A 13,384-nucleotide genomic window follows, 5' to 3' on the forward strand; every position below is an offset into this window, starting at 1 on the left:
ATCACATCATTGCTGTTTATTGAGCTGTGGACACAATCTAAGATCTGAATTAACTGCAAATATTATAGCCTCTTTAATTTTAAACACATGCTTAAGCTAAGTGAATTCTTATTGAATGTTTGCATCATGTAGCAGAGACTGGTTGTGTTTTATATCTGAAGAAGTTTTAAATTAGTTATCTTGGGAACTGCCAGCAGGGTACTCCAGCTTAGCTCAGCTAAAGATTCAAAGGACTTTTTCAGCTCTTGGAGGATAGAGGAACAGGGGCTGTAGCCTAGCCCAGGTTTTGGTCTGGTGGTAATTGACCACAGTGAACTCAACTGACTTAAAGCCATCTCTGACACATTTGCATGATTTCTGCCTAGAGGCCAGCCCTTGCTTTAGTACCAGTTATGTTGAGTAGATGGCCTGAGCACAACTTTGTGTGCTATACTCAGAAAAGAAAGCAGGATAACTTTCTTGTTAAGTTCTTGACTGGAGACTCAGAGATTGGGGTCTAATACCTGTTTAAGTAAAGAAATTCTGCTTCTGTGTGCCAGTGAAGCTCTCTGTATGGTCATTCTGAAAGTGATTATACGGGATGAGTGTGGTTTTGTTCTAAATAAGAGTGACCAGATGGGGGGCTCCACCAGGGAAACTAAAGGAGACTAATTTCGATTATTTTAGTTCCCTGTGCTGTTATAATATTGCTAGAAGGTAACCAGCCTTACCCTACTCTAAGTATATTAAATGTGAAATAAACCATTCTTCTCCTCTCCATCTATACTACTTCATATTTGCACATGATAAACCCATTTGTAAAGAGAGAGATGTGTAACTGATTTTGGTTGTTTTGATCATGTAGAAATGTTTTTGAGAGCATCATACATGTAGAAAACTGGAGTAGTGGATGAGTTTTTGAAAGAAATATATTTTATGTTTAGAATAAAAACTTTAAAAGTTCATCAGTTGTTTGAGAATTTATGACTGTGTCCATGATCCAAGCCACGTCTGACAGGCTCCTTTAAGAACGCACTTTTTTATTGCATTGTATACTTTAAATCTGCAAGCTTTTTCTCCTTTCAATGCAGAAGGCTATTATGAAACTACTCACATTACTCCCAGAGGGTAAAAATCTCTTTAAAATTTGCAAACCTAAAGTAAATTTCAAGCATACATTTTTGAACTCATTACACAGTTCTCTGGTAACTGAGCTCTCAGCACCCTTCTTACTCAAACCGTACAAATGGGATTTCATTTATAAATATTTTGTTTGAAAAAGTAAATCTTGAAGATTAAAGAACACCAAAGGAAGTGTACAGACCAGTATCGTCTCAGCTGAACTGTAAAAATCACTCCGTCATATATTTGGCTCTGGAAATATGTGTTTCTACAACTTCCTTTTCCCTCTGCCCTTGTTCTTTCCTGGTCCCCTCTGCTCTGCTAGCTTAGTTAAAATCTACAAGCCAGATACACAATTTATATAATGATCTTCATATGCAACAATCAAGAATTTGCTCCATAAAATATGTAATCAATAAAAAAGTACTTGAAAAATATTACTGGGGACATAATTACTATGCTGGCTGCTTTCTGTTTACTATTGGCATTGTGTGCTTTTTTCATTTTCGCTGTGTGTCCATTTCATCATTTATGACACAAAAAGATTTTTTTATTAATTCTGGAAAAAAATATTGGGAAGGAGCTCGTTTTTAAGTAATTGGTTAAAATGTAGTAATGAAAACAGGGAAGTGGTTTCAATTTTCATTATGTTTAAGGTCATTCCCAGGTCACATTTGACACAGATTCAATGTTCATATAAATTTAATAAAATCTGTAAAGGAAATTCAAGTAACAGCTGTGAAAAGAATGTGATCAATAGGAGCCAAAATAAGTGTCACTTTGAAATTTGCCAACTGCTGATGGACAGTTAAATGAAGAAAGCTATAATGTCACTACCAACTTTTAAGAGCAGAAAGCCCAGGGAAATCAGCCACTTGAATGACAGAAACTTTGCATGACAACAAAACTTTAATAGTTATTCTGTTAATTTTATACCATATTCGTTACTTGAAATAGCTCATACTGTGAGTTATTTCATCATACTCCTGACTTTTGATAACAGAATAATGATAAAGTTATGTTAAATGTCTCTCCTACCACGGTGACTGATTCTCCAAAAATTCTTAAAATACACTCCTTAACCTGTGAACTCATGGGTTATTCATCCTCCTGTAACACTATAACATCGTCATCTTAGAAGTAAAAATAATCTCTCATGCACATTTTCTTCATTTCCAGGTATTCCAGGTATCTCTGGTGGTGCCTGGGAAATGGAAGTACTGTAGCTTAGTCTCCAAACTGGATGGCAGTAAGGAGCAAAGAAACCCGTGGGACAACATGGTCCACTACCATTGCAGCATATCAGTGTGTCAGCATAAAGGTATTTAATATGAATTAGACTTAGAAAAAAAGAAAAATAACTATATTGATGTAATCTTCCACAAAATGCATTTAAATCTGTTTCTCGCTGGTATAAGTCTACACTTTAAAATGCTACATTGACTTATTTATAATGGAGAGGTGAAGTTTCCTAGACAGTTTTAAAGCAGCTCAGCTGTGGTTTAAATGTAATAAACTATTGCAAGAGTCATTTAAAGTCCAGAGAAGTTAAAAGATATTTCAATGACTTCAGTAGATTTTGACTGGGGAGTTAAATCTCTAGTGCTGTGGTTCCTATTATAAGTACAGATATGTTGCTTAAAAACACTTTCAGTTGGTGTTAGGTGAAGAGAAAAGCAGAAGGAAAAGGTGATGTTAGGCTGTAGAGATGTTGCTGGTGGAATAATAATAGTGTTTGTAGTAGTGAAAATTACTTAATTTCCCTGTGTTTCATTCCTTGTCACTTTTCTGTTTATCAGTTTTTATCGTAAGCTGTTAGATAGGACTTAATAGTGGTTACTTGTAATTGGCGCTTTTCAATATACAAGACATTCAGCTCCAGATGAGGTATCTTAAATTCCAATAATGCAAATATACATGTGTGCAAACTATAGTGACCCCAGCAAACTTTCCTCAAAGAATCAATAATTTTACCAGAACAACCCTCAGGGCCCCAACGTGTGTTTGTAATATGCATACATCTAGCTAAATCATCATCTGAATTACTGGAATATGCTACATTACATACCCAGATAATGTAAATCAGCATAACTCTGCTAAAGTCAACCTAAGGAAGCTGGTTTACAACAGCAGAAGACCCAGCTTGCTGCAGGTTTACCATGCTTTCTCCTTATTAATCCATTGGTAAGTCATACTTTGTCTTCTTTAGCTTCAGTAAGATAGTTTGAATGAACTCGAATTGATGAAAAGAAAAATCAGAATACTTACGGAGCAATTCACTGACTTCATCACAGGAGGAGTTAGAGAAGTAAAGTAAAGCTTGGTCAACAGTAACAGGTAGGGCAGAATAGTGAATGGGAGCTGGAGAGCAGAATGCATGATGCATTTCAGGAAACTGCTTTGGTCTGTGTCTAATCTGATCCTGTGAACTGAATGAGCATCTGGATCACGTTCTCTGCAGTCCTGCAGTGTCCCTTCAACTTGAATTTGACATGAAAGAGATCCAGTTCCTGCACCCTGAGGCCATGCTGCAATGTGAACCAAAGGAAAGTTGCTGTGGCCAGAGGAAGTGTTTGCTTTTTAAGTTCCCTCATGAGTCAAACTGAAATAGCTATGTAGACTCCCTCTAAAATCTCAAGCATTATTTTGCTCATCTTCCTTTGATTCTTCCCATGCAATTGTACTGTATTTAGAATGACCGCTGACTTCATCAGAGGCTTGATCCTTTAATCTTAGAACAAAATCACAGAATGACAGAATGACAGAATGGTTTGAGTTGGAAGTGACCTCAATGATTAGCTAGTTTTAACCCTTCTGCCATGGTCAACGATACCTCCCACTAGCCCAGGCTGCCCAAAGCTATGTCCTGTATGGCTTTGAACACCTGCAGGGACATCCACAGCTTTTCTGGATAACCTGCTCCAGTGCCTTGCCACTCTCATAGTGAAGAATTTCTTCCTTCTATCTAATCTAAATTTACCCATCCTGTTCTTCAAGGACAATGACCAACTTTTTGAGAAGGATCTTAGGATTTGAATATATTGGTAGGATTAAACAAGACCAACAGAGACTGTTGGAGACTGTGCATTTGTATTTGGAGTACCTTTAAAGATGTTATCTAGGGAAGAATGACGACACATTCTTTTGGGCAAACCATCTGAGCATTTACCCAGATGTTTCAGTGAGTTTGAGAGTTCATAACAGGTTGACACTTCTGTAGCCAATTGTACTGACAGTACCAGCAGGAACATTAGCAATATCTTAATTAGTGCAATTACTGATAGCTTAGGCTTTCCAAGATGGTCTTCCCCCACTTCAGCTGTGTCTGTACTTTTCAGAGTATGACTTAATTTTGTCTTTGTCCATGTCTTGTCTCAGTATCTAAATGCTTATGTTGTTGACATCGTGGAGACAGCATTCTCCTTGGCCATGTCTGAGCTTGTGTTTGAAGCTACCTTTCTCTTGAAAACTGACTGCAGCCTATCTGTAACCCATGTCTCTAACTGTAAAATGGAAAAGTGGAAAGAAACCACATTTTTATGTCATTTTACATTTTCAAATCATTATTGTCAATTGATGTGTCATTACTAGTTTTGCTTTTTGAGACTCAGTGTACTTGTCAACCACTCTGATGTTTCCTGGAGACAGGGTAATACCACTTACAGCTTCTGTTGTGCTGCACTTATCTGAAGTTATGCTATTGCATAACTTATTGCTTCTTAAAAGTCTCAAAGTATGCAATATATGAGCTAAGTGCACAATAGTTAATTCTAAGGTAAAATACAGTCTGTTTTTAGCTGCCTACAGAAAGAGCGCTCACATTTATTAGGAAAAAAACATCAAAGGAGGGATGGACTGAATTAGTTTTTACATATCAATAGATATCAGCTAATAGCATTTTTCTCCAACTATTTTCCTATTGAATGCAATGTAAATGGGATCAGGATTAGGCTGAATTTCCCTCTTTAATCTATTCATTGCAAATCATACAGATGACAAAGGAATTTGCATGTCCATGAACAGTAGCCCATGTTGTATTAGAACTGAATGGATGTTGAGTATTGGTTAGATGCTTTATCTGTGCAAGATCGTGCCAAGCCCAAAGTGAAAGTATAACTGAGAACACTGTGAATGGGATTTTTAAATGGTTAGCTCACTATGTGTCTTCATCTTCCAAGTTCAATTATACAGTTGCTTGAGATGTCATGGGCAAATATAAAATGCAATTGAATTAAAAAATTTAGGAGTTTTACAGACATAAACATGCATTTTATAAGAGAAACCCATCTTTGTTCTCTTTGATCTTCTGAAAATTATCCTGGAAGATTCTGAGTATTTCTTACAAAGTGATAATTCTCATAGCCCCTGATATTGCAAAGCATTCAAGAGTTTTGCTGTACTGAAGCTTTCAGAGGAAATTTGAAGTTATTGGGATTGTGGTCAGAGAGTAATGAAAATAAAAATTTTCATTTTCTAACCTGGATTAAAAAAAAAAGCATAAGAACTTACACCTTTATACAGATTTTTGAAGTTCTTAAAAGATATAAATCAAAGACCCATGGAATCAGTGGATAAATGTCTATGTCGATTTGCCTGAGGTTTGTAAATCTAATCATAGCTGTAGTAGCTACTTGGAGTTGATTTGTCATCAGAATGTTTTGTATGTAGGCATTTGCAAATAATAAATGTTTTCTGTCCTACCAAGATTAAATTTATTACTAGTCCCATTGTCTGCAGTGTAGACTGTTGATGGAATTGGTGGAAGATATTAGTAGTAGTGCTACATATTGAGTGCTGTTCCAAAGTCTCCTTTGATCACACTTTAAAAATCATTCCCTAAATGATACAAAGATACCAAAGATACTATGAAAGATCTTTTATTCTGTTCAATTATGTAGAAGCACACTTTTTCCTCTCTCTCTCCCTCTCTCTCTCTCTCTTTTTTTTTTTTTTTTTTTAAGGGGGTTAATCTTCAGGGATGAAACAGATTACCAGCTTTTGAACCAATTTAAGTAGAACCTCCAGAAACAAAGCCAGGACAAATAATTATTGGCAGCTCACAGAAGGTATTCTGTGCCCACAGCTCTGCAGGATACCGTTAAAGTCAGTTCACTTGTCTTAATGGGAAACACCTGTGGTCTGGAACAGAAGACAAAAAATCAAACTAACCATGCCTGAGACATTCTAAGTAATTCTGAAAACAAAACCTCTCCTCCTGTCCCTCCCTTCTTTCTTCTTTCATCTGCACCCTCCAGAAAACCTTCACAGACTTTTGCTGGTGTCCCTTCTTTCCTTTAAAACAGATGTGAAAGCTTGTTTTCAAAATTTTATTCAACCACAGCACTGAAGGATGTCAAGCAATTGCAGTTGCAATGTTAAATCAGAAGAAATCTTGCTACAAAAAAAAAACCCTGCTTGATAAACGCTCCATTGGAACCTTCTTTTAACTGCTACTAAAAGTGAGTGCAAAGCAACTGAAAATGCTTAACAGAAATAATGCCTTAAAATATTGTAAACAAATTAATCTTTAAATTCAAAGCATTTTTACTTTTCTATTGCTTTCTCAAAACGTACTGGGAACAATAGACCTCTGCTTGATTATGGCAAAAAATTCACGTACAACACAAATTTATGCAACACATTTCATTTCATTTGGAAAGTTCAACTACATAACAGTTATATTTAATTGCAAATGTAAAGTCTAGTTGCTAAGTTGAAGTGTGATTCACAGTTTGAAGTGGTCTGCAACCTTGCTAGCATTGCAGGTCCTAGAAACCATAGTTTGAAGTAGAGATTCAGGAACAAACTTTAATCAAGTTAATCCCTGATGAGATACATAACTGAATTTTTTTGCCTGTATTTTAGATATTAATTCATACATGAACTTTTTTGATATTTTTTCTCTCTACTACTTCTTATTTCAACAGAAATACTAAGAAGAAGAAATCATAGAGAAAAAGTTGTTTCTAAACATTCACAGTTGCAGAGAAGAGGCCATGACATGGCAAGATGTTGAAAGAAGGCAATTCCTGAATTTTTAGAGGTCTAAAATATACCTGACTGTGAGAACTAACACCTATATTTGCAATGTTGTTAAAATTTTAAAATGTCATAGAACATAAAAATACATTTTTTCTTCCTTAAAACTAGTACTTGTATTAGTGTCAGAGTCAAGCTACTGTGGAAACATGAATACTTTGAATATGCATTCACAGAAATAATATGAAATATAGCTTTCATCTGACTCTTCATGCATCCAGGAAACAGATTTATTCCACTTTTTAAAATACTAAAAGGAAATGTTTTGGACTTCAGTAATGCTTTTAATCAATTTTTCCATATCCAAGGTGACTGTGTCATTGTATGCTGATGATGGCTTAAAATAAATAAATAAATAATTCTGGAAAACAGCCAACATAACAGAGAAATGAACAGAGAAAGTAATTCCAAAATACATAAAGATAGCTAATTTCTGAAGAATATAGTGATCCCTGGAGGTATCCTATGCAGCCTGAATGCTTTGTAGTCAAAAGGGTTTCCTTTCCTGCATTATTCACCATACCTTGATATTGAAAAAACTTTTGATTTGATTGTAGGGACACAAAGGAAGCTCTGTTCCATGTTGCCCTTTGATACAGGTCCAATATTCGTTAGGTCAGAAAGCAGTCTGCTTGCTAAGTAGTTGCTTGTCTGATACATCCCATTCCCATCCAAATATCTGATGCCAAGAGATTCTAGGTTACCCAAAATTGCTGTATACCCATTCTTCCAGCAGCTCGTACGCAGTGTCATCCAGCTGCCTTGGCTTGCTTTTTCTGTCTCCCACCAGCCACAATGCCAGCTAGTCTGGATGGAAAAGATAACAACATTGTCGTCCGCAGCTAATATGCAAAACATACCCAAATAGAGAAATGAGACTTAATACATGGATAGCACCTTTGAGAAAACAGCTGCATGGGTGGGACCCAAAAACTCCTCAAGTAGGAGAAGGCTTAGTGGATAAACAGTCCTGTTCTTTGCAGGCATTTAGGTGGCTAAGGGCTAAAGGATAAGCCCTTCCTTTGTGCCTTTTCTGGTCTTCCAGTAACTGGTTCAGATCCTGGGGAAAATTACGGAAAAAGGCCATAGCTAACTGAAGAGATTTCTTTGTAATTCAGTCCCCTTTTGCTATAAACATAGAGGATCATGACACAAGATCAGGTAACTCCTTTTTTAACCCAATGTAGTGAGATCGTTGTGTGACAGTGGAACCAAGTGAGGATAATGCTACAAAGATTTTATTAGGCACCTGCAGAGGATAGGGTAGGATAATGATCCTGATTCAATATGCAGTGTAGCTGTACCTGGATCAACTGGGGACAATTTTAGGGCTCTATTTCCAACATTTCCAGCCATTTAGGCATGACATTTCATTTCCAGGCTTATCACTAATTGATCTCATGAACAGGGACGCATGCTACAGATGGGGAACAAGTATGAAATTCATTTATTTGAGAACAAGAGTGAGCCCCACATTTTTTTGTTTGTTTATTTATTTAATTTTCGTCAGGTTATTTCTGTGTCACTGCTTGCTTTTTTTTCTTTTTCTTTTTTTTTTTTTTTTTAACAAGGTATAGCAGAGCAGATTCCAGGTCTATAAAATGCTGAGAATGAAGAAATAGTGCAGTGGGCAGTTCAGAAACCACATTAAGGCTAGTCTAGGACAAGCTGTTGCTATAATGTAATCTTTCATTTCCTGTTGATGCTTATAGTTTACTTTTATAAAAGTAAAAAAAAAAAAAAATGGGCGGCACCTTGTAAAAGTACTCTCAAATCTATAGCAGCTATTATACCAGGATCATCTCACCCTGAAACTCCTTTTTTTTTTTTTTTTTTTTTTTTTTTAATAAAAAGAAGAGAGGAAGGAGGAAAACAATCAAAGAAACAAAGTGTTATCAGTAGGAGGAATTCACTGCCACATCAGTCCATTCTAAACAATTAGTGTTGAAAGCGTTAGGAAAGGCTTAGCTGTGACACAAATCAGGATTATCACACTAAATTCAGCAGAGTTGCACAAACAAAACAGCAGTATGGAAGAGAGGACAAGTATGCAAGTGTTATCTAAATGCAAAGACTTTTATATAAAGCCTTCTATGAAAACTCTGGAGAAAATGCAAAAGAAGCTAATCCACATGAAGGGCTAATCTCCATAATATTTAGGGTTAAATATGAATGTATCTCATATGACCAATGGTGTAACAACAATAATTTCAGGATAATTGAAAATCATCCTATTCCAAAAAGTCTCACTGAACCACGGTCCACTTTTAAATCAGGAATGCAGATGTGGCCTTGGCTCTAATTCCCCACCCCATATGGTTCACGTTCACAACTTCTACAGAAGGCAATGCAAAACTGTAATTTGAGTAAATGAGCAGCCACATTTAGCACCTCTGTGCATTTTAATCAGCTGAAACTGTCACCTACCTTGTGCATTTGGACAGAAAAGAGTTCTTAGCTAGAAGAAGATAACAGATCATGTCAGAAAGTATTATCATTTATAAAATTATTTTAACCTCTATAGGAACTGAAGATAAACAGTAATTGAATTCTCTGATTCACAGAATTCAAGTTTTTTGCTCTGCAAAATGCAAGAAAAAGGAAAAGCACAGGATACATCCTATATAGATATATTTTGCATTAAGTTTGTATAATAAAAGCTTTCATTAGAACTTTGCCATTTTCTGATAAAATATTCTGAAACTGGAAAATAGAAATAATCTGTCTTGAAAGTCCCTGTCAGAAAATTTCAATTGTGTTAGAGCTTTTCCCCCTTGTTGTTCAAAATTATCCCTTTAAATTCAACATATTTATGTGATAAGTTTTTTATTTTAAAATGATTAGCTCTCAGAAAGATAAATGAAATAGCATATACATCAATACTCAAAGCTAAATAAAATATAAGAAAACAAATATTTTAAGCATCAGAAAAATCAGAACAACTTGAATTTGACATATAAAAAGGTAAAATAAAATGTTTTTGCTTTGATTTTTCCCTTGATATTCCTACTGGGGTAGTGTACTGCAGCATTAGACATCTAGGTTAAACTCTAGAGCTTACTGGATTTGATCAAGGCTTTTTCTGTCATTTTAATCTTTTAAAAACACCACCAAACAGATATGGCAAAAGATTACAGACCTAGTTTAGCTGTTACAGTCTATCCTCTTTTGTTAAGATATCCTTATGCTTCAAAAGTTGAACAGATAGATCTCAGAACTTATTAAAAAATATTAATCTTACAGTATTTCTAATTGTGATTTGTGATGTCCAATTAAAGAAATTATAAATCATAGAACTATACTTAGTCAATCTGATCAAATCACAAGGCGCACTTTAATTTTCAATAGAGATGTTAAACTCTTGCTCCTCTAAGAAGCAGCATGAGCCAGCTTCAGGCAGAGATTTGAACACTGGCACTGATCCAGGAACAAAGAGGAGCTTGAAATGGAGCTGCTACTGAAATACATGCAGAGCTTCTTCAGACAAGATGTCAGCAGCACTTGTTCTTATGTCTGATAATGAAGTTTTATTTTTCTCAAATGATGAATTACAGGACACATACACGTAAGGCATTTAACTCTTCCATGAGAGGCAAGTACATGAAACTGCCAGTAGAAAGAAAGCATTTAACTCAAGGCATAACAGTACTGTTGGTAAACCACAACTTCTTACACTGCCACTATAATTTAAATTAAGTAGAAGCCTAGCTTATAAACTCACACTATGACCCATACTTTATGGGTGTTTTATATCTCTTGGGTCCTGATCACAATGAAACTCTCTCAGTCTAAAGCAATTTAATGCAAACATTCCTGGGGCAGGCTATAAAATGTGATTTTTGCAGTCAGTCTTTTTATGGGTATTTTGGTTGAATATTGTATAACCGTTGAAAAAAAAGTATGACAAATGTAGACATTACGACATATGTGTGGGGTTTAGCTGAGTCTGTATTTGCACATGAATATTAACCCTGGTAATTGAGAAAACCTGTCTCTCCACACATCTTGTTCATTTCCACAAAAAGCATGTGCATAGATTTAAGAGAGAATTAGTGCTTTGCCTGACTTAATTACAAATTTTCTGGCTATAAGACTCCCCATGCCTGCTTCTCTTTAAGGGCAATGGACTCAACAGATGCCATGTTATACCTACTAGATGGGGATAAATCTACTTGCTACTAAGCACTAACAATAACACATGGAGATATAAGTTGTGAATTAAGTTCAGCAGACAGCATGGTTTCCAATTCTTAAGCATTTTGCAGAAACACTAAAAAGCACCATCAAAGATGTTCACAAGTGGTATCATTGCAAATGTTTACAAAACATGAAAGGAATGGTAAAATATGTGCTTAAAAATGTACATGTTGAGATCTTGAGAGGAAGGCATGAAAACACATGGCATTGAGATGTTTCTGCATGTTGCACCAAGAAATTGCCTTTTTAAACAGTAATGGTGAATTCATTGTTAACAACGTTTTTACAAGTCCCTGGCAAATAAATGAATTACCATGATATAAGCCAAGCTAAAGTTATGTCCTGGCTTTTCGCTAAGTAACTTGTGTTTGTGAACCTGTTTATATGATTTTGAGAGTATACACTAGAATGAATAGCACAAATAAATGAATTCCTGCCCACTGCACTTTCTTGGGGCAGGCCAGAACACAAGTCTTGTCATCCTCTAGTATTTCTCTGCAAAAGCAAAGGGCAACTGCACTCTGTCACAGCTTCAGGTGCAGCAGTCTACTAGAAAAAGTTTCTATTTCAAAATCTTGGTAAGAGTCAATTCATTGAACAGTAGAAATAAATGAAGCTTATGAGGAAACATAATATTAGTCAATGGCCAGACACCAAGGTCTCTATAGCTTTTGATCACAGACAAATTCTTATTTCGATTTTCTGTTCTGCTTCTTCAGTACAGTAATAATCTTATCACTCCATTTACTCTTCACAGCTGGCTTGCAATTCTTGGTTGGTTTTCTGCTGCAATTTAACCTGTTCATATGTGGCTGAGACATTTACTAGAAACCAGAATGTGCCATTTACGGAACGCAGACTCATAACTTCAAGGCTGGTGTGCTCTGCCTTGTCAGGGCTAATTACTTTCAAGGACTTCTTTCTTTCAATTGGGAAGCACACTGAGCAAGGCAATATTTAAGCAGAAAGGGCTCTGGTAGGATTTTGGCCCCCTAAAAATCGATGCATAAGCAGCACACTTGGCTTATCTTATTCAGTGGATATGTCTCTGATTCTAGAAATTAGTTTGTTGTGCACTGCAGTTGGTATTTTGATGGTCATCATCTAGGAGTGTTGGAAATGCTCTTCTCCCACAGAACCACAGATCTGCTTGAGATGATTATTTTGTCTTTTCTCTAATGGAGTTGGCATTCACAAATTTGGTTCAGACTGTTGGTTGATACTTGTCTAATTTATGGGATGAAGCTGAGTGCTTACTGATGTATTTTCTTCTCAAAAGGGTGTGAGGAAAGATTTAGAATGTCTTAAATTTGGATAGGACAATAGGCAAGGATATTTCCTCTTACTCTTTTGTCCTCTTTTCAGTAGGATTTACTAGAAGAGCTGGAACTAGATTTGAGAGAGAACAGAATGAGGTAAGCTGAATTATCTCCTACTGTTTGTTACTGCCTGATTATTCCAAGTGTACTATGTCTAAGACACAAAATAACATTTTTATTTTTTTTCAGCTATTGCTGCTTTTCTATATCTGTAACACAATGGCAGTGCAATAGATATACTAAGGAAGTACAGTGCACTGTGGCCAAATTCAGACACTTTGAGTCCATAAAGCGCTGATCTCATGAGCCAAAGCAAGCATGTTGGGCTAGGCAGTACATCCTCAGTAAATCTGTGCTTGACATATCTCTTTACAGTGAAGCTTGAACATATCACCATATGCTGAATCATCCATTAAATTATAAAAGCTTAATTGTGTACATTGATTATAAAAAAAAAGTCTGACTAGCTGGATAAAAATTGTAAGGGATAGAAACAGTTGTGTTTCAGATCATAAATACTCATTAACTAATAAGGTTAATGAAAAGGGTATATTATAGATAAATAATTCCATAATTTTTCACTGTATTTTAACTTTACAAAATTACTGGGAAGTAATATGTAAAATATGTAATGATACAAATTGCTAGTTGATATGATTATGGCAGTCGTATTCCTGTTTGACTAAGTCTTGCTTGTACATGCAAGCGTTTAAAATACATACGAACTT

The 13,384-nt window shown here is 35.7% G+C and overlaps 1 long non-coding RNA gene across 1 annotated transcript in view; it reads left to right on the forward strand.

The window, feature by feature from the left end:
• LOC149916862 (uncharacterized) overlaps window positions 1–12,752 on the forward strand; it is an 81,684-nt gene extending 68,932 nt beyond the window's left edge. Inside the window, exons 2-3 of the long non-coding RNA XR_016469002.1 lie at window positions 2,281–2,422; window positions 12,703–12,752. This is a non-coding gene — a long non-coding RNA (uncharacterized LOC149916862). The remainder of the gene's footprint in view (window positions 1–2,280; window positions 2,423–12,702) is intronic.
• Window positions 12,753–13,384: the final 632 nt, after the last annotated feature.

This window comes from Phasianus colchicus, chromosome 9 (genome assembly GCF_987193195.1).
Source record: "Phasianus colchicus chromosome 9, bPhaCol1.hap1.1, whole genome shotgun sequence".
Taxonomy (NCBI): Eukaryota; Metazoa; Chordata; class Aves; order Galliformes; family Phasianidae; genus Phasianus; species Phasianus colchicus.